This window comes from Procambarus clarkii, chromosome 26, assembly GCF_040958095.1.
Source record: "Procambarus clarkii isolate CNS0578487 chromosome 26, FALCON_Pclarkii_2.0, whole genome shotgun sequence".
NCBI classification, from domain to species: Eukaryota; Metazoa; Arthropoda; class Malacostraca; order Decapoda; family Cambaridae; genus Procambarus; species Procambarus clarkii.
In genome coordinates, this window is record NC_091175.1 from 37,734,851 (window position 1) to 37,758,961 (window position 24,111).

Below are 24,111 nucleotides of genomic sequence, written 5' to 3' on the forward strand. Positions count from 1 at the left end.
GTTGGTACAACGTTCGAGCAAGTTTTAACACCTCCTAACCAGTTATAACAACCAATATAGCAAGTTGTAACAACGTTCTAATACGTCATAAACACGTTAAGCCAAGGTGTAACAACTTTATTTCAAGTTGTAACAAGCGGAAAATAGAGACAGTTTCGGTTTGTGTTTCCAGGGTGCTCGGTGATGATATGGAAAATTTGTTTACTGAGAATTATATAAAATATATATAAATGTAATAATTTCCCCTGTATTTTAATGTAAATTTATTATCCAATTTTTGTAAATCGTTTGTGGATAAATAAGTATAACATTCAGGTTTTTTTTTTTTTTTTTAAAGATCACGTTATGTACTACTGAAACACTTGTTCACTAAGAATTGTAATGTATAATTGCCTTGTAAAACTTATGTATATGTTATTTATATTGTATTTTCTTAAATAAAGATAAAAAAAAAGTTTAATTCTATTTTTCTGCATAAATCTGGTTGTGACCCTTAGACCTTTAACATTCAGGTCAAAAGGGATGTGGTCAACTACTATAGCCTGGACAGAATGGATTTAACCGCCTAGGCGTACTAGTGGTTGTACTACTTTATATTCTTGAGGCCCCGTCTCTGTTAGGAATCTTGCTATTTTCAATGTCACCTTACACAAGGGTTTAAGTTTCAACTTGTTAGCTGCTTGTTGAGTGATGAATGTTCTCTGTGATCCCTGGTCGAATAGACCTCTTGTAGTGAACCTGGAATTCTTATTTTTTAATTGTAATCGCGCAGTAGGTAATGTGACATTATTATGAGACTTGGTGTTAAGCACTTTAATCTCTTGTCGTACCTTGCAGCACAGCACAGTGGTAAAAAGTATCCTGTTCCACCTGAAGTTTAGGAGATTTGGGCCGATCAACTCCACACAATGTGGAATGATGTTGATCCTGGTGGCACCTGTTACATATGTGTAATGGGGTGGTGCTGGTATTAGGATCATGTTGCATCAAGCACCTAGTGCACTTGTGCAATTTCTTGAGGCGCTTTATAATAGTAACGCGACCAGGAAAGGCTTGACACTGATAAATGGTATGATTCTCTTGGCAGAATAGACAGCATCTCCTTCCTGTAGTAGATGCAGGAGTCACTGCTTTGGGTGACGTATGGACTACAGGTTTAGAAGGGCTGACTGGATGAGCATCCATGCTGTTATTCTTTCCCATCTTGCAGCACTGTACTTGAGTGGATTTTCTTTCTCTCACTCTGGGGTTTAAATACTTTGATTTAGTATGCTTGCACAGTGCAGCATGATGCTTCCCTCTTCGACACCTATTGCATGTGTTCATTGGGGGTCTCACAGTTGGTTGCATTATGCGGTTTGAGACACCTGGTACATCTGTGTAGCGGCTTGAGTCGTCTTACTCGGGTGTCTCTATTACGATAACTTGTACATTGATATAAGGAATGATCTTTATGACAAAACACACATAACCCTCGACCTACAGCTCGTTTAAGGGCACCGGTTTAAGTGAAACAGCAACTACAGGTTGTGAAGGTTTTGCTGCTTGTTGTTTTGTTTCATAGGAGTACTTGTTGTACTCCTAGGTCTCACTGATAAATCAGTGTTCGACCTGTTAATGCTAGATGAATTATTTGTACCCGTATTACCTAAAGACTGTGTCACTTTAGGAGGTTCAGTTAATGAATCTGATGTTGGTACATTTTCTGTAGATTTTCTGTAGGCTACAAACGCCTGGTTTGCTTGTCTCTTCTTCATGATTAAATGCAAACCTTCTATGAAATTCTGCATAGTCACAATGGTATTCTCTTGATGAGCTATATCCAATAACTGGCATACAAGATTTATGATAGTCCTCTCTTTATCCTTAAAACCATCACTATTCTGATTCAAAGTTACTGATTCAGCTTCAGCCTTTATTTAAGCTTCGGCTTCTGATTCAGTTTCAGTTTCACCCTTAGGTACACCTGGGCGGCATAAAGATTCAGTAGCATCATGCATTGAGTTCTCAGAATCCAAGAACTCGTGGATAAATTCTCAGAAAACTGTTCAGTTTCTGTTGAAGTAGTGTTGAGTGAAGCTGTATTAGATGAAGTTTGAACCTCTATTGTTGCTCCAGTACAAGGATCTACTCCGTATTGAGGCTCAGCCTTATAATTTTCCAGATCATCCAGACGTTTATGTACACCCTCCTCAAAATTCTCCATCTCGGCATGGAAGGTATCTAGCTGATCCGGCTCAGCATTCTCCTGTATGAGGACTCTGAGATAATTATTTGCAGCCTCATTTGTTCTCTGCAACGTTTGTTTAACCGCTCCTATACAGTCTTTCAATACTTTGGCTATGACACCTGACTGAACAAGCTGATCACACTTATCTAGCTGTTGAGTCACTTGACCTCTGTGATGCAGGTATGTTCTATGATACAATTCCCTGTTGCAGGACATTTTGGCTAATGCACAGTTTGCTGAGTTAGGCTTGGATGTGAAATAAATAATAGTACTGATTCATATATACGTGGAACCAGTACCGTTATGGTAGCCTAATATCCTTAGTTAGGCTATGTTAATCCTACCTCATGTAGAGGTTAGCTTACCTACCTAATAGTAAACAGCTAATATTTGAGTTGTACTTTGGTGTCGCTACAGGAATTCCTTGGCTTAGCTCATCATAATCAGCATTGGATGGGTAGTGACACTTCAGTAACACTCAAAAGATACACAGTAATATAATAAGATATGTAACACAATTGTGTAAAATAATAATAAGTCCTACCCTGGCTTGGGTTTACACGATAATAAATGTTGACTAGGCTGTACTGCCTGGTACAATACTAGTCTACTAGTAATCCTACCTATCTAGGCTGGCTAGTAATAATGAGTTAGGCTAGTTGTACATTATTAAGTACAATTCCAGTCTAAGAATTCAATTTTATATGGGTTGGCATATACTATAATACTACTGATGTGCAAATTCAGGATAGTGCTGTTTTAGTTTTTTTTTTATTTATATAGAGTATATACAACTGATTATATATGTGAAAAGTATCCTACTACTACGAATGAGTATATGTGTGGCAGGTATTCTAATGCCATAATTCTATACGAGTGGCAGGTATACTACTGTGAATTCTATTCGAGTGGCAAATATGCTGCTGTAGATCCTATGCGAGTGGCAGATATGTTGCTGTAGCTTCTATGAGAGTGGCAGATATGCTGCCATAGATTCTATGCATATGGCAGATATGCTGCTGTAAATTCTATCCTAGCACCTGACAATACTACTAATTAAAGAGTATAATGTTGTCAGGGATTTTTTTTATTATTATTATTATTTTCTACCACAGACGTGGCCACACATTTACAATGCTAACTAGCATATATACATTTTCTTCTGTCCTCCATGGACAGGGTGAAAGATTTGTAAAACATACAGTTCAGAGATTTATTGAACAACCACAGAAGGTGATCGTAGTGCTTTTAAAATGTTAGGCTAAGATACATACGTAAATACATAGATACATAGATTTATGAATGCATTAATGTAAATTTATAATGGTGAAATGTAATTCTGATCAGCTTTATACTTTATACACATACATACACACACACACATACATACATACATACACACATACATACACACACACACACATACATACATACATACATATATACACATACATACACATATATTTGTCTCTTTTACTCTGACAGGGTGAGATAGCTGACAAGAGAAACGAGTGTGCAATTAAGAACTTAACCACTGAAGGTGATTAAAATGATTTTACAAGCTCAGGTAATATAGTTACATTACATGGTTAATCTACGGTGCAAGTCCAATATATCATCAAGTGTTCCAGTACTCATATAGTCAGGGATGATGAATGGTTAATGAATTGTAGATCTCCTAACTTCTGGCTATATTCTACTAATTCTACTGATTATAATATTAACTCTGGTTCATTGGATCTCAATCAAGATCCTGGTTCATAGGACCATAAAATATGTGGGGATAAGCTGGCTCTAGTTTAATTCTAATAAAATGTATAATTCTATAAATGCAAAATAATGATTAAATCTAAGATAGCTCGAAGGACCAGACTGCTTTGTTAAATGAGAAAACCAGTGACTTATGTATCTCTATGATTATATGTAATTAAATTCTATTATTCTATTAAGCAATGAACCGTTAAATTCTAGAACCAGCTTCCCATGACACATTTTGGGGGGTATTCTATGAGGTTAGTCTACGTGAAACATAGTTAGGGGGGTATTCTATGAGGGTAGTCTACGTGAAACATAGTTGACGTCCAATCTCTACAACAGTCTGGAATCAGCCCAGAGATAATGATCCTTGAAACACATGATCGTGGTGGACGCTGCGGTCTCGCCTACGCTGGTACACCAGCTGAAATGCAAATATTATGTAAATTCTACTCCAAACCCTAGAATCATTCATTTAATAGTAAATTCTAAATGGATCTCGGGACCAGTGGTACACTTACGTAGGATTTGGTGTTGCCAAACATTGTAACGAACCGGGAGGTAACCTAATTTTATTTTAAAGGCCTCTAAAAACAATTAAAGATACTAATCTTCCCTGCCGAACGTGGTTTCCGTAAAATTGAAGTTGCAGGATCAGTTTGGAGCCTGTAGATGGCCAGATGCTCCTAAATTAAGACTAATCTTGATAAGCAGACTTCAGAATATCTACGCAATGGCACTTGTCTCGTGTGTCTCTCTCTCGCCAGTATGGCGTCTTCTCCTTCCTGCTCGAAAGTTGTGCATGCGCATAGCTCCCCAGTAGGGGTTCCGAGCTTAAATTATATGGAAGGAAATGCGTTGTAACGTATATTTACGTCACAATAAAGGTATTATGTAGCGACACCTCTTTTCTCGTGATGTAGTCAATTAATTTAGACGATGTTAATTGAATGAGAAAAGATCTGGAGTGGAGATACAATTTATCATTATATTCACTGACACAGCAAATCGTGGCTGCATAAATTATTTCCGGTAAACAATGATAAATTTATGAGTGAATCTGTTAATAAAAGTTTATCCTGAACAAAAGACAAAATAAGGCTACATTCTACTCGACATGTTAATATAAATGTTCCTGTGGCTAGCTGACTGACGCAACATTTCCACGATTCTAAGGACAATTATATGGCTCTCCACATCCTAATGCAATGAATTCTAAATCACTAAACTACGGATTAGTAGTATTAGTTAATTATGACAATTAGTACATGAATTACATCCCATTGTACTGAGGATTAATAAATGAGTATGAAGCCTAATACAGGAAATACATCCTATAGTATTAGGGATGAGAATAATTGTTGGAAATTTCCAGCACCCACCCTCCTGAGCCCTCTCTTCTTCCCCACTCTCCAAAGCCCTCCCCTCTTCCTCATCCCCCTCAGCACTCCTTTTCCCCCAACCTGCTCCCCCCCCAAGCCCTTCTACACCACTCTCCTAGGCCCCTCCCTTCTTCCTCATCCTCCTCAACACCCTTTCCCCCAACCTTCCCCCCCCCCCCAAAGCCCTCCTTCCTTTTATGCCCTACCTGTAAGCCCTCAATTCCCCCCCCCCCATCCCCCCAACCCTTCCTTCCTCCGATAACCCCCCAAACCTCCATTTCTCCCACACTCCTCAAAGCCTCCCGGTTTTGGAGATCTGGTCGGCCGAGCGGACAGCACGCTGGACTTGTGATCCTGTGGTCCTGGGTTCGATCCGGGGCACCGGCGAGAAACAATGGGCAGAGTTTCTTTCATCCTATTGCCCTGTTATCTAGCAGTAAAATAGGTACCTGGGTGTTAGTCAGCTGTCACAGGCTGCAACCATGGGGGTGGAGGACTGGGCCGCGGGGACACTAAAACCCCAAAATCATCTCAAGATAACCTCCCCCACTCACCAACTCCCCCAAGCCTCCCCCCCGCCTTGCTCATTTCCCCAAGCACCCCCCCCCCTCCTCCATCCCTCCCTCCTACACCTCCCTTCATATACCAGATCCTACCTGGCCCCCCTTCATAGGCCATCCCATCCCGGTCCCTCTCTGTTTCCCAGCTTCAAGGAAAGCAATAGGTTCTGAGAAAGGATAGAAGACAGTCAGCTTCAGGGTGATTTACTCGAACATAGTTAGGATCACAAGCAAGGCAAGTGAACTAAGGGAAAGAGCACAAGAACTGAACCCAGATGTAGTCGGACTCACAGAAACAAAACTCTCAGGAATCATAACGAATGCGGTGTTTTGCCAGGACTACACTGTAATAAGGAAAAAGAGGGAAGGAAGGGGAGGAGGTGGAGTGGCCCTACAAATGAGAAAGGAATGGAGTTTCAAGAAGATGATCATCCCAGGATGCGAGGGATTCAGAGAATACATAGCAGGTACCATGACTATAGGAAGACCAAAAGCAGTAGTAGCAGTAATATATAATCCTCCATCAAATGACAGAAGACCCAGGCAAGAGTGTGACAACAACAACATGGCAGTTAACACTATAATTGAGAGGGCAGCCTCTGCTGTCTGTAGAAATAGATCCTATCTACTATATCATGGGGGACATATTTCACAGAAGGATAGACTGGGAAAACAAGGAACCACATTGAGGAGAGGATACATGGAGAGCCAAACTAATGGAGGTGGCGACAAGAAAGTTTCTAAGTCAGCATGTCAGGGAAGCCACTATTTATTTATTTATTTATTTATTTATTTATTTATTTATTTATTTATTTATTTATTTATTTATTTATTTATTTATTTATTTATTTTTATATATACAAGAAGGTACATTGGGATTGTGAGGATACATAGTATAGTAATTACAATCTTGTAAAGCCACTAGTACACGCAGCGTTTCGGGCACTTGGATGAGAGGAAACGATGTACAAGCGAGACTCAACCTAATCTTCACTCTGAACGACTCCGACATAAGGGAAATCGGTTTCGAGGACCCGTAGGAATGAGTGACCGCAGTGCACTGGTGTTTGAGTATCTGGTTGAAGAAGGGTCATTGAACTCGAGGAGAGGTACTGAAAACAAAAGGCTGGCATTCTGAAAGGGAAACTATGAGGAGATAAGAAAATTCCTAACAGATATAACATGGGAAACAATGTTATATCAATATATCTTTCTCAGAGGAAAGACGGACCAAGAAGTAATGGAATACATCACGCAGAAGTGCAAGGCAGCAGCAAACAAGTTTGTCCCAGTCTAAAAGGAAAACAGTGAAATGAAGATGAGAAACCCATGGTTTAATCAGAGATGAAGGCTAGCTAAGCACCAAAGTAAAAGGGCATGGATAAATAAACCCATGTTTTATTTAGAGATGTAGGCTAGCTAAGTAGCAAAGTAAAAGGGCATGGATAAACTATAGGATTAACAGGACACTTCAGAGCAGAGAAAGATACCAGAGTGCCAGGAATGAATATGTCAAGATGAGAAAAGAGGCAGAAAGACAATACGAAAATAACATCGCAAGCAAGGCAAAGACTCAACCTAAATTGCTGCACAGCCACATCAGGAGAAAAACAACAGTTAAGGAAGGTAATGAAATTAAGGATAGGGGCAAAAGGATTCACTACAAATGACAAGGAAGTGTGAAAGGAACTGAATAAGAAATTCCACGAGGTCTTCATCTTTGAGCAAGGAGAAATTCCAGAGATAGGAGAGATAATAGTTAGCCAGGAACCACTAGAAGAGTTTGAGATTACCAGTTGGGAAGTAAGGAAGCTTTTACTAGACTTGAATGTGACAAAGGCCCAGATGGAATTTCCCCTAGGATACTAAAGGAAGGAGCAGAAGCACTGTGCCTGCTGCTCTCCATAGTGTATAACAAATCATTGGCAACAGGGGAACTGCCAGAAATTTGAAAAGCAGCTAATTTTGTCCCAATATACAAGAAAGGGGATAGACAGGAGGCATTTGAACTACAGGCCAGTGTCCCTAACCTGCATACCATGCAAGCTGAGGGAGAAGATTGAGCGAAAAAAACTAGTGGAACATCTGAAGCGAAAGAGCTTTCTAACACAGCATCAAAATGGGTTCAGGGAAGTCCTGCCTCATAGGGTTAATTGAATTCTACGACCAGGCAACAAAAATCAGGCAAGAAAGAGAGGGGTGGGCAGAGTGCATATTTATGGATTGCCAGAAAGCCTTTGACAAAGTACCACACAAGAGGTTAATGAAAATGATGGAGATGCAGGCTGTAGTGAAAGGGAAGGTACTCCCTTGGATAAGATAGTGACCAAACGAAGAAAATGTTAACCCAAGTTCTGGAGGAATTCAGGAGGGAGATGCATGAAATGAGGATTACAATTAACAACCTGCAAAGTGAGCTGACATCAGCAAGGGAGGAGATCAAATCCCTCACAGAGAAAAATAGAGGCCGAGCATAAGATTATCATCCAAAGGGAAGGTGGGAATGTTGCATTGGAAGGAAATGCCTCTGTACCTGAAACATTTGCAGAAAGACTGAGAAAGAGCTCAGAAGCAATGGACACAGTGAGGGAGGTTGCCATGCAAGCACCTACCTCACAGGAAGCAGCAAGGTGCACCAGTCAGCTGCAAGAGAGAAAAAGATCAGTGGTAGTTGTAGGCATCAAAGAACAGGAACGGTCCAATAGGCAGGATTGGAATAGCAAGGATAGAGAGGCAATACATGGGCTACTGAAGGGGTTACAGATAAAAGGGGCTGAAAAAACATTGAGAAGGTTTTCAGGTTGGGCTGGTACAACAAGGACAGAAACTGACTGATAAAGGTGGTGTTTACAAACGAGGCCACCAAAGAGGTTATTTTAGAAAGGAAGAGTTGTCTGCAGTATGTGGAGGAATACAAGAAAGTATTCCTGCAGAGGGACAGGATGAAGGAGGAGAGAGCGAGGGCAGCAAAGGCAAGGAGGAAGCGCAGGGAAAGAGGAGTAAACCAGGAAATCGCAGCCCCCCAACACGACAGTGCCAGAAATAAGAGGGGAACCCACAACCAGTATCCCAGCAACACCAGAGGGGAGGACAACACCACCACCCCCCTCTGCATGAAAACCCTCCCTTCCTCACACCCTACCTGCCCCTACCCAAATGCTCACCCAACCCTCCCTCCTCCCACCCCATTCCTACCCTATCACCCCTCCCCCATTCCCACCATGTCCCCCCTCCCACCTTCCCCCTCCCCCTGTCCCCCCTCCCCCTTCATCCCATACCCTCCCTTTCCTTCCTCCCCCTCACCCTGTATCCTCCATGCCCCCCCCTGTCTCCTTAACCCTCACCCTACCTGTCCCCCCTTCCCTTGCACCCCCACCCCCCACCCTCCACCCCAAAATCCTCTGAGACCCTGCAAACCACCTCCCAGATCTTCTCACCCAGGGAACAGCTTTCCCCACCAGCAGAATGCTCGCCAAGAAAGGGACTAAAAAATGAACAGAAGCAAGTGAGCTTCAAGGCGATGTACACTAACATAGATGGGATTACAAATAAAACAAGTGAACTCGGAGAATGGGCACTAGAAGAAAACCCAGACATAATAGTATTCATAAAAACTAAGCTACCGAAAACCATAACAAACGCAGTGTTTCCACAGGACTACTATGTAGTGAGGAAAGAGAGAGAAGGGAGAGAAGCAGGTGGTTTAGCTTTGCTGATAAGAAAAGTTTGGAGTTTTGAAGAGATAGTAGATCAGAACTGTGAAGGTTTCAGTGACTACATATCACGCACCATAGCAACTGGAGGACAGAAAATTATAGTAGTAGTCATATATAACCCCCCACCGAACGACAGAAGACCCAGACAGGAATATGATAGAAACAACATGGCCACCATATATATAATAGAGAGAGCAGCTTCTGTGGCTAGCAGGAACGGATCCAGACTACTAATCATTGGAGACTTCAACCATGGGAAAATAGATTGGGGGAACAGAGACCCACATGGAGGACCAGACACATGGAGAGCTAAGCTGCTGGACGTGGCAACAAGAAACTTTCTAAGTCAACACGTCAAGGGACCAACAAGAATGAGAGGAGAGGATGAACCAGCCTTGCTTGATCTGATATTTACCCTAAATGAGTCTGATATAGGGGAAGTTAAGTTGGAAGCCCCTCTGGGAATGAGTGATCATAGTGTATTGAGCTTTGAGTACCTGGTTGAGCTAGGAATTATCTCCCGCAAAAAAGAATTAGGAAGCAAAGGCCTGGCATACCGAAAGGGAAACTATGAGATGAATAAATTCCTAAGGGATATACAATGGGACACAGAACTCAGAACCCAGTCTGTACAAGACATGATGGACAATGTCACCCAAAAGTGTCAGGAGGCTGTAAGCTGGTTTGTCTCGGCCCGACAGGAAAAACAGAGAAGAAAAAGAAGAATACATGGTTTACTAGGGAATGTATGAAAGCACAGAAGCTGAACAAAAGGGCATGGAGGAACTTCCGTAATAACAGAACACCTAAAAGTAGAGAGAGATACTAGGAACGAGTATGTTAGTGTGAGAAGAGCAGCTGAGAAGAGGTATGAAAATGAAATAGCTAACAAAGCTTAGACCGAACCAAAACTACTACACAGTCAGATCAGGAAAAAGACAACAGTGAAGGAACAGGTGATGAAACTTAGGATGGGTGAGGACAGGTACACAGAGAATGGCAAAGAGGTGTGTGAGGAACTCAACAAAAGGTTCCAGGAGGAGCAATTCAGGCGATCTTGGAAAGGTTCGAAATTACAACAGATGAGGTCAAGAAGCACCTATTGGAGCTGGACATGAGAAAAGCTGTTGGGCCGGACGGAATCTCACCATGTGCATTGAAAGAGTGTGCAGGAACACTTTGTTTGCCACTCTCCATAGTGTATAGTAGGTCACTGGAAACGGGAGACCTACCAGAAATATGGAAGACGGCTAATGTAGTCCCAATATACAAAAAGGGTGACAGAGAAGAGACACTGAACTACAGGCCAGTGTCCTTAACTTGTATACCATGCAAGGCGATGGAGAAAATTGTGAGAAAAAACTAGTAACACATCTGGAGAGACGAGACTTCTAGACAACCCATCAACATGGGTTCAAGGAGGGTAAATCTTGCCTTACAGGCTTAATAGAATTTTACGATCAGTTGACAAAGATTAAGCAAGAAAGAGAAGGATGGGCGGACTGCATTTTTTTGGACTGTTGGAAAGCCTTTGACACAGTACCCCATAAAAGGCTGATGCATAAGCTGGAGAAACAGGCAGGAGTAACTGGTAGGGCGGTCCAGTGGATAAGGGAGTACCTAAGCAATAGGAAGCAGAGAGTTACAGTGAGAGGGTGAGACCTCTGATTGGCGTGAAGTCACCAGTGGAGTCCCACAGGGCTCTGTACTCGGACCAATCCTGTTTCTGATATACGTAAATGATCTCAGAGGGTACAGACTCATTCCTCTCAATGTTTGCTGACGACGCCAAAATTATGAGAAGGATTAAGACAGAGGAGGACAGCATGAGGTTTCAAGAAGACCTGGACTAACTGAAGGAATGGTCGAACAAATAGTTTTAAGAGTCTATCCCGAGCAAATGTAATGTAATGAAGATAAATGTAGGGAGCAGAAGCCAGATACAAGGTATCATTTGGGAGATGAAATTCTTCTTAAATCAGAAAGAGAGAAAGACGGGATTAATATCACGTCAGACCTGTCCCCCGAAGCCCACTTCAAGAGGATAACATCAGCTGCATATGCCAGGTTTGCCAACATAAGAACGACCTTTACAAACTTGTGTTAGGAATCATTCAGAATCTTGTATACCACGTTTGTCAGATCAAGGCCGGAGTAAGCAGCTGCAGCATGGGGTCCATGTCTCATCAAGCATAAACTAAATTGGAGAGGGTTCCAAGGTTTGCCACCAGACTAGTGTCCTAACTCATGGGCTTGAGCTATGAGGAGAGACTACGGGAATTTAACCTCTTTCGCTGGAAGACTGGAGAGTTAGTGGGGACATGATCACCACATACAAGATTCTCAAATGAATTGATAGGGTTGACAAAGACAGTTCATTTAACACAAGGGGCACACGCATTAGGCGACACAGGTCGAAATTGAGTGCCCAAATGAGCCATAAAGACATTAGAAAGAACACCACTAGATTGACAGTTCAGAAGCGGGACCAAAGAGCACAAGCTCAACCCCTGCAAGCACAACTCAGTGAGTACACACAGTCTGTACATACCTGGATGACGGCGAACCTGATCGTGTTGCCGAGGAAGTTGGTGGGAGCAATGACATCATCCCTGACGGGCAGACTGGAAGCGTGTCCGGGCCGCCACGCCCCTACCACCTCCTCCACCGGCACGCCCACAGACTCTGGCCCGAAGGTGAAGACCTCGCGGAGCTGCACAACGCCACCCTGAGCCGGGGAGCACAGGTAAGAGACGCTTACGTCTCGGCATGATATTCCTTCATTATATATATTAATGTATGCAAGCCTCCACAGACATGCTCGCTGCCTTACCTTTGTTCTCAAAATATTACCAAATGGATTCATGAAATTCTCATTTCTGGACTTAAGCCTTACGCTAATTTCTCGCTGAAAATAAAACTGATTAATATTTATTTTAATAATTTGAAACAACTATTATAGTTATATTGAAGTTTCTGTCAATAAATTAGTTTAATATTTTACATTTTAGGAGATATATCAGTTGATGATAACTTTAGTTGGAACCTCATTTGGGGTTAAAATTAGAACCCTTTATAAGGATAATAATTAAAACCCTTTTAGGATATGAAGTGTAGCCCGTTCAGGGTATGAATTGTAACCTCTTACAGAGTAAGAACTGAATCCTAATTTTGGATAAGAAATAAAATGCTTTTATTGCAGGGATCACAACCCCCCCCCCCCCTGTTTGGCTAAGAACGTGAACTCCTATAGAGTAAGAATTGGAACCCCCTTTGGGTAAGAATTTCCTTGTAGATGTAAGAAGAATAAAACGAGATTAATCCATACAGTTTTAGATTTTGCAACTGTTCAGATTAATTTCCATCCATTTTCCCCCGGCTGTTTTGGTTTTAGCAGAACCTGGGTTTAGTCTTCGGCCTGTTAAACCAAGCCTTTAGGTTCTGGCAACCAACTAGATTAGTCCTCGCCTATATGTGGAACCTTTCTAACATCGTCTTTATTTCGGTATTCAACATGTGTAATCCACGATTATTGTATAGCTTTTTTGATGGCGACGAGCTCCAAAAAGCAAAACGTTTTGGTTTCGGGATCAATTCCCAAATTCATCCTAAACTTCCGGGTCCTGAACATTCATTCCTGTTTGTTTGGCGAAGCTGCATCCGCGTCTCTTTTTAAAACTCCAGTGACCGAAACTCCTATATTTCATTCACTGTGTTATTCTAAACGAAATAGAATACTATTATTCTATACAGAGGGCACTTTGAACTCACCCAACCTCACACACATACATACATACACGTGTGGGTGTGGGGAATATACATATATTCCTGTGTGTGTGTGTGTGTATGTGTGTGTGTGTGTGTGTGTGTGTGTGTGTGTGTGTGTGTGTGTGTGTGTGTGTGTGTGTGTGTGTGTGTGTGTGTGTGTGTGTGTGAAAAACAATAAAAAACAAAAAACCAGTTTAAGTCATTGACAGATTAATGGCGGGCCCAGAGAGCCAGAGCTCAACCCCCACAAGCAAACTAGGTGAGTACATACATACATACATACATACATACATACATACATACATACATACATACATACATACATACATACATACATACATACATACATACAGACATACATACATACATACATACATACATACATACATACATACATACATACATACATACATACATACCTCATAACATGAGTTACGAAGAATGGCTGCACGAAATTCACCTCACGACACTGGAAGACATAAGAGTAAGGGGAGACATGATCACTACCTAGAAAATTTTCAGGGAAATTGACAGGATGGAAAATGATAAACTGTTTAACATCAGAGGTATACGAACAAGGGGACACAGGTGGAAACTCGGTACCCAAATGAGCCACAGGGACGTTAGAAAGAACTTTTTCAGTGTCAATGTAGTTGACAGATGTAATGCATTAGGCAGTGATGTGATGGAGGCAGACTCCATACTCAGTTTTAAATGTAGATATGATAGAGCCCAGTAGGCTCAGGAATCTGTACACCAGTTGATTGACAGTTGAGAGACGGGACCAAAGAGCCAGAGCCCAACCCTCGCAAGCACAAGTAAGTAAGTACACACATACACTAGTCAGCGTCTTGAAGGGAAAAAGTCAGTGGTGGCAGTGGGCATTAAAGGACAGGAAGACTCCAGTAGGACAGACTGAAAGGGTAAGGACAGAGTGGCAGTGAAAGGAATACGAAAGGGGTTACAGATGGAAGGGCTGAACAAAGTATTGAGAAGGTTTGCATATTCAGACGAGTAGTCACAATAACGTGGCTGAAATATGTTGACCAAACCACACACTAGAAAGTGAAGGGACGATGACGTAACGGTCCGTCCTGGACCATTCTGAAATTGATTCCTCTCTCTTCTCTACACTGACGCCGTCTTGTTGAATCGGCTCTAATATACAACGTACCCAAAATGAACTTGAGTCCTAGCTTTGTTCCTGTTGACTCTTCCCTCTTACAGTATATACTCAAATGTTTTAAACGTTCTAACAAACGTGACCTAACACAAGCTTACTCTTCCATTTATCTTTCTTTCTCTTTCCTTCTTTCTTTTTCTATCTTTTGTTTTCTCTTACGATCCCTTACTTATTCCTATCACTATCGCCTTCTTATTCCTATTACTATCCCCTTCTTATTAGGTGGTTATAAATAGGAGCTGCCTCGTATGGGCCAATAGGCCTTCTGCAGATACCTTTGTTTTTATGTTCTTATTCCTATTACTATCCCCATTATTACATTTTACCTTTCTCCTTGTTTTTTCTTCCTCTAAGATTTTCTTCTCCTCACCTCTCTCTTGCCTATTTTTGGCCTTCGCCTCCCTCCCTCATCACAAAAAAACAGTTACAGCCTCTCTCCTGTCCCAGGTAAGTCCACTACGGGCTCACCATAGCCCGTGCTACTTGGAACCTTTTGTTCCAAGTAGCGAATCTTAAACAATATTCCCTCATCACAATCGACTTGAGAATGGTTCAGGACGGACCGAAACGTCGTCGTCCCTTCACTTTCTAGTGTGTGGTTTGGTCAACAAGGTTTTCAGGTTAGGCTGGTACAACAAGATAAGAGACTGCCTGATAAAGATAGTGTTTGCAAACGAGACCACAAAGGAGAATATTCTAGCAAGGACGAGCAAAATGTGATTGAATACAAAAATGTATTCTTCCAGACGGACAGGACGAAGGAGGAAAGAGCCATGGTCGCATAAACAAGGTAGAAGTGCATGGTGAGAGGAGAAAACCAGGAAATCACAGCCCCCCTGCACAACATTCCCAGAGGCGAAGGGGAGGTTTTCTTGAGAGGTTATCTTGAGATGATTTCGGGGCTTTTTAGTGTCCCCGCGGCCCCGGTCCTCGACCAGGCCTCCACCCCCAGGAAGTAGCCCGTGACAGCTGACTAACACCCAGGTACCTATTTTACTGCTAGGTAACAGGGGGCATAGGGTGAAAGAAACTTTTGCCCATTGTTTCTCGCCGGCGCCTGGGATCGAACCCAGGACCACAGGATCACAAGTCCAGTGTGCTGTCCGCTCGGCCGACCGGCTACCTGTCGGGGAACCCACAACCCATATCCTTGTAACACCAGAGGGGGAGGGCAACACCACTACCCGTCTCCGCATATAAACCCATTTCCATCCTGTCCCCCCACCCTTTACCCTTTCTCTCCCTGGACCCCCTCCTCCTTCATCCCCCTGTCTCCCTCCCCCCATATCTTCCCTATTTACCCTTCCCTTAATCCCTCACTCCTCACCACGGTATCCTCATAGACCCTGTTAACCACCTCACTAAACTTCAAATATATGGAACAACTTCCTCCATCAGCAGAACACTCACCAGAAAGGGGAACATGAGAATGAATAGAAGAAAATGAGCTTCAAGGCAATGTACACTAACACAGATGGGATTATAACACAGATGGGAATAAGCTCTAGACGTAAACCGAGACATAATAGTACTCACAGAAACAAAGCTAACAAAAACCATAACAAATGAAGGGTTTCCGCAGGATTACTATATAGCGGGGAAAGAGAGAGAAAGAAGAGTAGGAGGTGGTGTAGCTCTGCTGATAAGAAAGGGCTGGAATTTTGAGGAGATGGTTATTCTGGGCTGTGAAGGTTTCAGTGACTATAAAACAGGTACCATAGCAATTGGAGGACAAAACGTTACAGTATTAGTCATATATATGAACCCCCACCAAATGACAGAAGACCCAGACAGGAATATAATAGAAACAACAGGCCACCATTAATATAATAGAGATAAAGCTTCTGCCACAATTTCTTCTGAGGAGACGAGAAAATTCCTAAGGGATATACCATAGGACACAAAACTCAGAACTATGTCTGTACCAGGCATAATGAACTACGTCAACCAAAAGTGTCAGGAAGCAGTACACAGGTTTATTCTGGCCTAAAAGGAAATAAAAAAACAGAAGCAAAAGGAAAATTCATGGTTTAATATGGAAACAAAGGAACTGAACAAAAGAGAGTGGAGGAAATTCTGAAATAACAGATCCCCAGAAAGCAGAGAGAGAGAGAGAGAGAGAGAGAGAGACCCGAGTATCTTTCAGAATAAATGTAATGTAATGAAGATAGGTGTAGGGAGCGGAGGCCAGATACAAGGTACCATTTGGGAGATGAAATTCTTTAAGAATCAGAGAGAAAGACCTGGTGGTTGATATAACGCCAGATCTGTCCCCTGAAACCCATTTCCAGAGGATAACATTAGCGGCATATTCCAGGTTGGGCAACATAAGAACGGCCTTTAGAAACTTGTGTAAGAAATCATTCAGAACGTTATATAACGCATATGTCAGACCAATCCTGGAATAAGCAGCTCCAGCATGCAGTCTATATCTAAACAAGCATAGGACTAAATTAGAGAAGGTTAAGAAAATTGCCACCAGACTAGTACCAAAACTGAGGGGTATAAGCTACGAGGAGAGACTACGGAAATTAAACCTTACGTTGCTGGAAGACAGGAGAGTTAGAGAGACATGGTCACCACATACAAGATTCTCAACAGAATTGATAGGGTAGATAAAGAATCCTATCTAACACAAGGGGCATACACACTAGGGGGACACAGGTGAAATTTGCATGCCAAAATGAGCCACAGAGATATTAGTTTTTTTATTTAGTGTCAGAGTAGTTAACAAATGGAGTGCTCCTTATCGGCTGTCATTTTCCGGGACCAACTCATGCAGGAAGATCTAATCAGTTACCTGCTTCCGGGAGAGAGAGAGAGGGTGTTAAGGGTGACACACTCACCACAATGAGGGCCTTCTCCGCCCCTCATCTCCACAACCAACTAACTTAGGCAGAAGATAATGTAATTTTTATCATTTTCCTTCAAAAACGATACAGTTTCACTTAGCACGAGAACCGTACGAGCCTAGTCAGCTTCAACACCATCCATCTCCATCTCACCTTCAACCACCTCTCAGGTACACTGTCTTAGGCCTCATAGATCTGAATCGCTTTAAAACACACACCCAAACAAATTCATTTTTTTCCCCGTGAAGTAGGTATTGAGAGGAGGACGGGGATATGCACGACCACACAGATGGGTGGTAAAACCAAACAGTTTGGGGTGAGGTGAGTGGACATATCACCACACTCCACTAGATCATATAATTTTACAATCGAGAGGAGGTTCTTATGCATGTGACCATGCAGTGTCAGGGGGAGGAGGTTTAAGTGTGGTCAGCGCCCTCCATATCCCCTTCCACTCAAGTTACAACCTGTACATGCATTGCTGGGACACACCAAACTGTCAGTACACAGTTCTAAATACAGAAAAGACATCAACGAACTCTGCATCCACTGTCATATGCCTGAATCGATCGAACCCTATGTACTTCACTGTTTCCGACATCATAATGCCAGAGTAAATTTCAAACGGGTATTTAACTCTCTTAAAATACCTTTTACCATCGAACATATATTAGGAGGCGGTAACCTCTCATTACATGAAAAAATACCCAATAACCAAATTACTAGCTAAATATCTCCAGTCAACCATCAAATTGGGCCACATTTGACTTGTGGCACATTTATACTTGGCGCCACCGACAGCCAAACATATTAAACAACAGCCTGGCCAGAGCACCAAGGATTAGCTGACGACAACACAAAATCACGCCCCAACAGTGCGACAAGTCTCCCTCTAAGACACGCTTCTGTTTAGTCACCGCTCCTCAATCTGTACAACAAGACAGCAAACACTTTTGAAACCTCGTCATTCTCAACATAACGCATCTCCCAAAATTTGTACTACTGCAATCATAAGGAGGATAGACCCTTCACTCAAACTACATCTACCACTAAGAAGTAGAAAAAAGTAAATCAGATCTTTCGATGGGTAACAGAAAAATATATGTTATTTAAAGAAGATCAGTTCCAGTTCCTGTGCTACAGAAAAAATTAAAATATAAAAACAGAAACCACGTACAAAACGCAGTCAAATCATAACATAGAATGAAAAAGCAGTGTAAAGGATTTGGGTGCACTCCATGTCAGAATACGTTACCTCTAAAGAACAACCCAAGTAGCCATCACAACTGCAACCCTTTACGGTTTACATAGTTTAATTCAATTAAGTCATCTTTATCAGGCTTGCTTCTTCATCCTACATCCTCCCATCTGTATCGTATCATATAATCTACGAGACATTACACATTTGACAAGACAAAGGGAGATCATCAAACATAACGCGGTAATCGTTTCATTTCATTTGTTAATGTGGAGATCACCACAATCACATCCGCTCATCCCCTCGTCTGATTGCTAACTGTCGCATTGAGGGTGGAGTTGTTGTTAGAAATGCTGTCCTGGTGTAACCCTTGGCGAGATGAACTACGTTATTAGTAACCCAGGATGTTATGAGGTAAAAGATGGAGTCGTTTTCCTTTCATATAAATTCTCAATCAGTTAGTGAGAGCGGGTTGAAAATGGTAATGATAACGTGTGAGTATATTTTTTTAGTTTAAAAATACATTCCATCATCATGCATCTATTACTGAAAGCATTCTGTTATGAGCTGTGAGAGAGAGAGAGAGAGAGAGAGAGAGAGAGAGAGAGAGAGAGAGAGAGAGAGAGAGAGAGAGAGAGAGAGAGAGAGACTTGTCAGTCAGACTTGACTAAAAATGGCACTCATAATTGTTTTTGGTTTTAGTTTAAAAGCGTGTTCCATCTTCAAATGATATCAAGCATCATCATATATAAAGGGGTTGGGTTATAATAATATAAAAAATGTTGTTGATGTGTATATTCATTGTTAGACAAAATGTTTTACCAAAACATTCACTTCGTACGAGTCAAGCAATACTTAAACAGTTCCAACACAACAACCTCTGTTTGGGATTATAGCTCACACCAGACTGCATTAGTTTTTGCAACCTTGTGTTGGATAAACTGTTTTTATCTACCCAATAAATTCCTTTGATTAACTTGTATGTGGTGATCATGTCTCCCTGAGCCCACACAAACCTACAACCTCTCCCCCACTCAAACCAAAACCTCTGCTTCACTACCTACACCTACACATTAGTCTTTATACATTCTTATTTACAGGAGGATATCTCTTTGTCAGAGATAGGTGGAACAGGTTAAGCGTTTGCTATCCGGGAGCTGGAATTGGAGATATTGTTGACAACATGAAAAATATTATACCGGGAAATGGGAACAAATCCATTATTTGTGCTAGTGCAGGTGGAAATGATGTTGGACAAGTTAGGAGTGAGGAACTGATACAGAGGTTTAGGAAAGCCATTGAATTAGTTAGGAGCAAGGGAGGAATCCCGATCATATGTGGCATTCTTCCAAGAAATGGAGTTCGAAATGAATGGTTGTCGAGGGAACTTGGTGTCAATTGCCGGCTGGAAAGATATTGCAAATCAAATTGTAATATATTTCATAGATAACTGGGAACACTTCTATGGAATAAATGAAATGTATGCTCGGGATGGGGTGCATCTATAAAGAGCTGGGGTTGTTGTTGTTGCGAACTCGTTGGAATCGGTGTTTGGAGGCGTTTGTTTGGGTTTGTGTTTAAACTGTTAGTAGATAGTGGTATGGGAATTGATATGGAGAAAAGTGGTAATAAAAGTATGTGTTTATGGGGGTAAACAAATTGGCAAAATGATCAGGGAAAGAGAAGGGCCTCAAAATAACAATGCACCTAGGGTATATTACAGTAACAGTAGAAGTCTAAGAAACGAAATAAACTATTTAAATGCTCTTGTCTGCACAGAAAAAATAGATATTATTGCACTTACCGAAATGTGGATGAATGTAGAAAATAGAGAACTATTAGCTGAATATCAAATAAATATATTTAAACTATTTCCCACAGATAGATATATTAGACGAGGAGGGGGGAGTAGCCATATATGTTAGAGAAAATTTAAAATGTAGTCTCAAAGAAGAAGTCAAAACTGAGCCACATACAGTAACTATTTGTAACTATCTATCACCACATTCAAGATTCTCAAGGGAATCGACAGAGTTGATAAAGACAGGCTATTTAACACAAGGGGCACACGCACTGGGACACAGGTGGAAACTGAGTGCCCAAATGAGCCACAGAGATATTAGAAAGAACTTTTTTTAGTGTCAGAGTGGTTGACAAATGAAATGCATTAGGAAGAAATGTGGTGGAGGCTGACTCCATACACAGTTTCAAGTGTAGATATGATAGAGCCCAATAGGCTCAGGAAACTGTACACCTGTTGACTGACAGTTGAGAGGCGGGACCAAAGAGCCAGAGCTCAACCCCCGCAAGCACAACTAGGTGAGTACACACTCACCCACCCACACACACACACACATACAACACACACACACACACACACACACACACACACACACACACACACACACACACACACACACACACACACACACACACACACACACACACACACACACACACACACACACACACACACACACACACACACACACCATCTGCATAGAACCCCCCTCCCTTCCCCTCACCCTACCTGCCCACCCCCCTCCCTCCCCCCCCACCCCATTCTGACCCTGTCACCCCTTCCCCATTCCCATCATGTCCCCCCTCCCACCTTTACCCCCTCCCCCTTCATCCCATACCCTCCCTATCCCTCCTCCCCCCTCACCCCGTATCCTCCATGTCCCCCTACCTCCTTAACCCACACCCTACCTGTCCCCCCTTCTCTTAAACCCCCCCCCCCACCCCAAAACCCTCTGAGACCCTGCATACTACTTCACAGATCTTCTCACCCACGGAACAGCTTCCCACACCAGCAGAATGCTCGCCAAGAAAGGGACAAGAAAATGAACTGAAGAAAGTGAGCTTCAATGCAATGTACACTAACATAGATGGGATTACAAATAAAACAAGTGAACTCGGGGAATGGGCACTAGAAGAAAACCCAGAAATAATAGCACTCACAGAAACAAAGCTAACAAACACCATAACAAATGCAGTGTTTCCACAGGGCTACTATGTAGTGAGAAAAGAGAGAGAAGGGAGAGGAGGAGGTGGTGTAGCTTTGCTACTAAGAGAAGGTTGGAGTTTCAAAGAGATGGGAATTCAGAACTGTGAAGGTTTCAGTGACTACATATCAGGCACCATAGCAACTGGAGGACAGAAAATTATAGTAGTAGTCATATATAACCCCCCACCGAATGACAGAAGACCCAGACAGGAATATGATAGAAACAACATGGCCACCCTCAATATAATAGAGAGATCAGCTTTTGTGGCTAGCAGGAACGGATCCAGGCTACTAATCATGGGAGACTTCAACCATGGGAAGATAGATTGGGGGAACAGAGACCCACATGGAGGCCCAGACACATGGAGAGCTAAGCTGCTGAATGTGGCAACAAGAAACTTTCTAAGTCAACACGTCAAGGGACCGACAAGAATGAGAGGAGGGAATGAACCAGCCTTGCTTGATCTGATATTTACCCTAAATGAGTCGGATATAAGGGAAGTTAAGTTGAAAGCCCCCTTGGGAATGAGTGATCATAGTGTATTGAGCTTTGAGTACCTGGTTGAGCTAGGAATTATTACCCCCAAAAAAGAACTGGGAAACAAAGGGCTGGCGTACCGAAAGGGAAACTATGAGGAGATGAATAAATTCCTATGGGATATACATTGGGACAGAACTCAAAACCAAGTCCGTACAAAACATGATGGACTATGTCACCAAAAAATGTCAGGAGGCTGTAAGCAGGTTTGTCCCAGCCCGACAGGAAAAAACAGAGAAACAAATGAAGAATCCGTGGTTTAATAGGGAATGTATGAAAGCAAAGGAGCCTCACAAAAGGGCATGGAGGAACTTCCGTAATAACAGAACACCAGAAAGTAGAGAGAGATACCAGAGAACCAGGAACGAGTATGTTAGTGTGAGAAGAGCAGATGAGAAAAGGTATGAAAATGATATAGCTAATAAAGCCAAGACCGAACCAAAGCTACTAAATAGTCACATCAGGAGGAAGACAACAGTGAAGGAACAGGTGATGAAACTTAGGGTGGGCGAGGACAGGCACACATAGAATGACAAAGAGGTGTGTGAAGAACTCAATTAAAGGTTCCAGGAGGTCTTTACAATAGAACAGGGAGAAGTCACGGCGCTAGGAGAGGTGGCAGCAAACCAGGTGACCTTGGAAAGGTTCGAAATTACAAGAGATGAGGTCAAGAAGCACCTATTGGAGCTGGGTGTGAGAAAAGCTGTTGGGCCGGATGGAATCTCACTATGGGTATTGATAGAGTGTGCAGGAGCACTTTGCTTGCCACTCTCCATAGTGATTTGGTAAAATGCTATGCCCAAGATTACTATCCGAGTGCCGGCGGTGGGGTGGTTCAAATAGCCTCGGCTATCACCTCATTATGTTCGGTCGTGATGGTCAAGTGGATTAAGGCGTCTTGTACATACCAGTTGCGTTGCTCCTGGGAGTATGGGATCGAGTCACTTCTGGGGTGTGAGTTTTCAGTTGCATATTGTCCTGGGGACCATTCAGGCTTGTTCACATTTGTGTTCCTCACGTGTGCCCCAAAGAATGATTTGATTTGGTAAAATGCTATGCCCAAGATTACTATCCGAGTGCCGGCAGTGGGGTGGTTCAAATAGCCTCGGCTATCACCTCATTATGTCCGGTCGTGATGGTCAAGTGGATTAAGGCGTCTTGTACATACCAGTTGCGTTGCTCCTGGGAGTATGGGTTCGAGTCACTTCTGGGGTGTGAGTTTTCAGTTGCATATTGTCCTGGGGACCATTCAGGCTTGTTCGCATTTGTGTTCCTCACGTGTGCCCCAAAGAATGAGGGGATTTGGTAAAATGCTATGCCCAAGATTACTATCCGAGTGCCGGCGGTGGGGTGGTTCAAATAGCCTCGGCTATCACCTCATTATGTCCGGTCGTGATGGTCAAGTGGATTATGGCGTCTTGTACATACCAGTTGCGTTGCTCCTGGGAGTATGGGTTCGAGTCACTTCTGGCGTGTGAGTTTTCAGTTGCATATTGTCCTGGGGACCATTCAGGCTTGTTCGCATTTGTGTTCCTCACGTGTGCCCCAAAGAATGAGGGGATTTGGTAAAATGCTATGCCCAAGATTACTATCCGAGTGCCGGCGGTGGGGTGGTTCAAATAGCCTCGGCTATCACCTCATTATGTCCGGTCGTGATGGTCAAGTGGATTATGGCGTCTTGTACATACCAGTTGCGTTGCTCCTGGGAGTATGGGTTCGAGTCACTTCTGGGGTGTGAGTTTTCAGTTGCATATTGTCCTGGGGACCATTCAGGCTTGTTCGCATTTGTGTTCCTCACGTGTGCCCCAAAGAATGAGGTGATTTGGTAAAATGCTATGCCCAAGATTACTATCCGAGTGCCAGCGGTGGGGTGGTTCAAATAGCCTCGGCTATCACCTCATTATGTTCGGTCGTGATGGTCA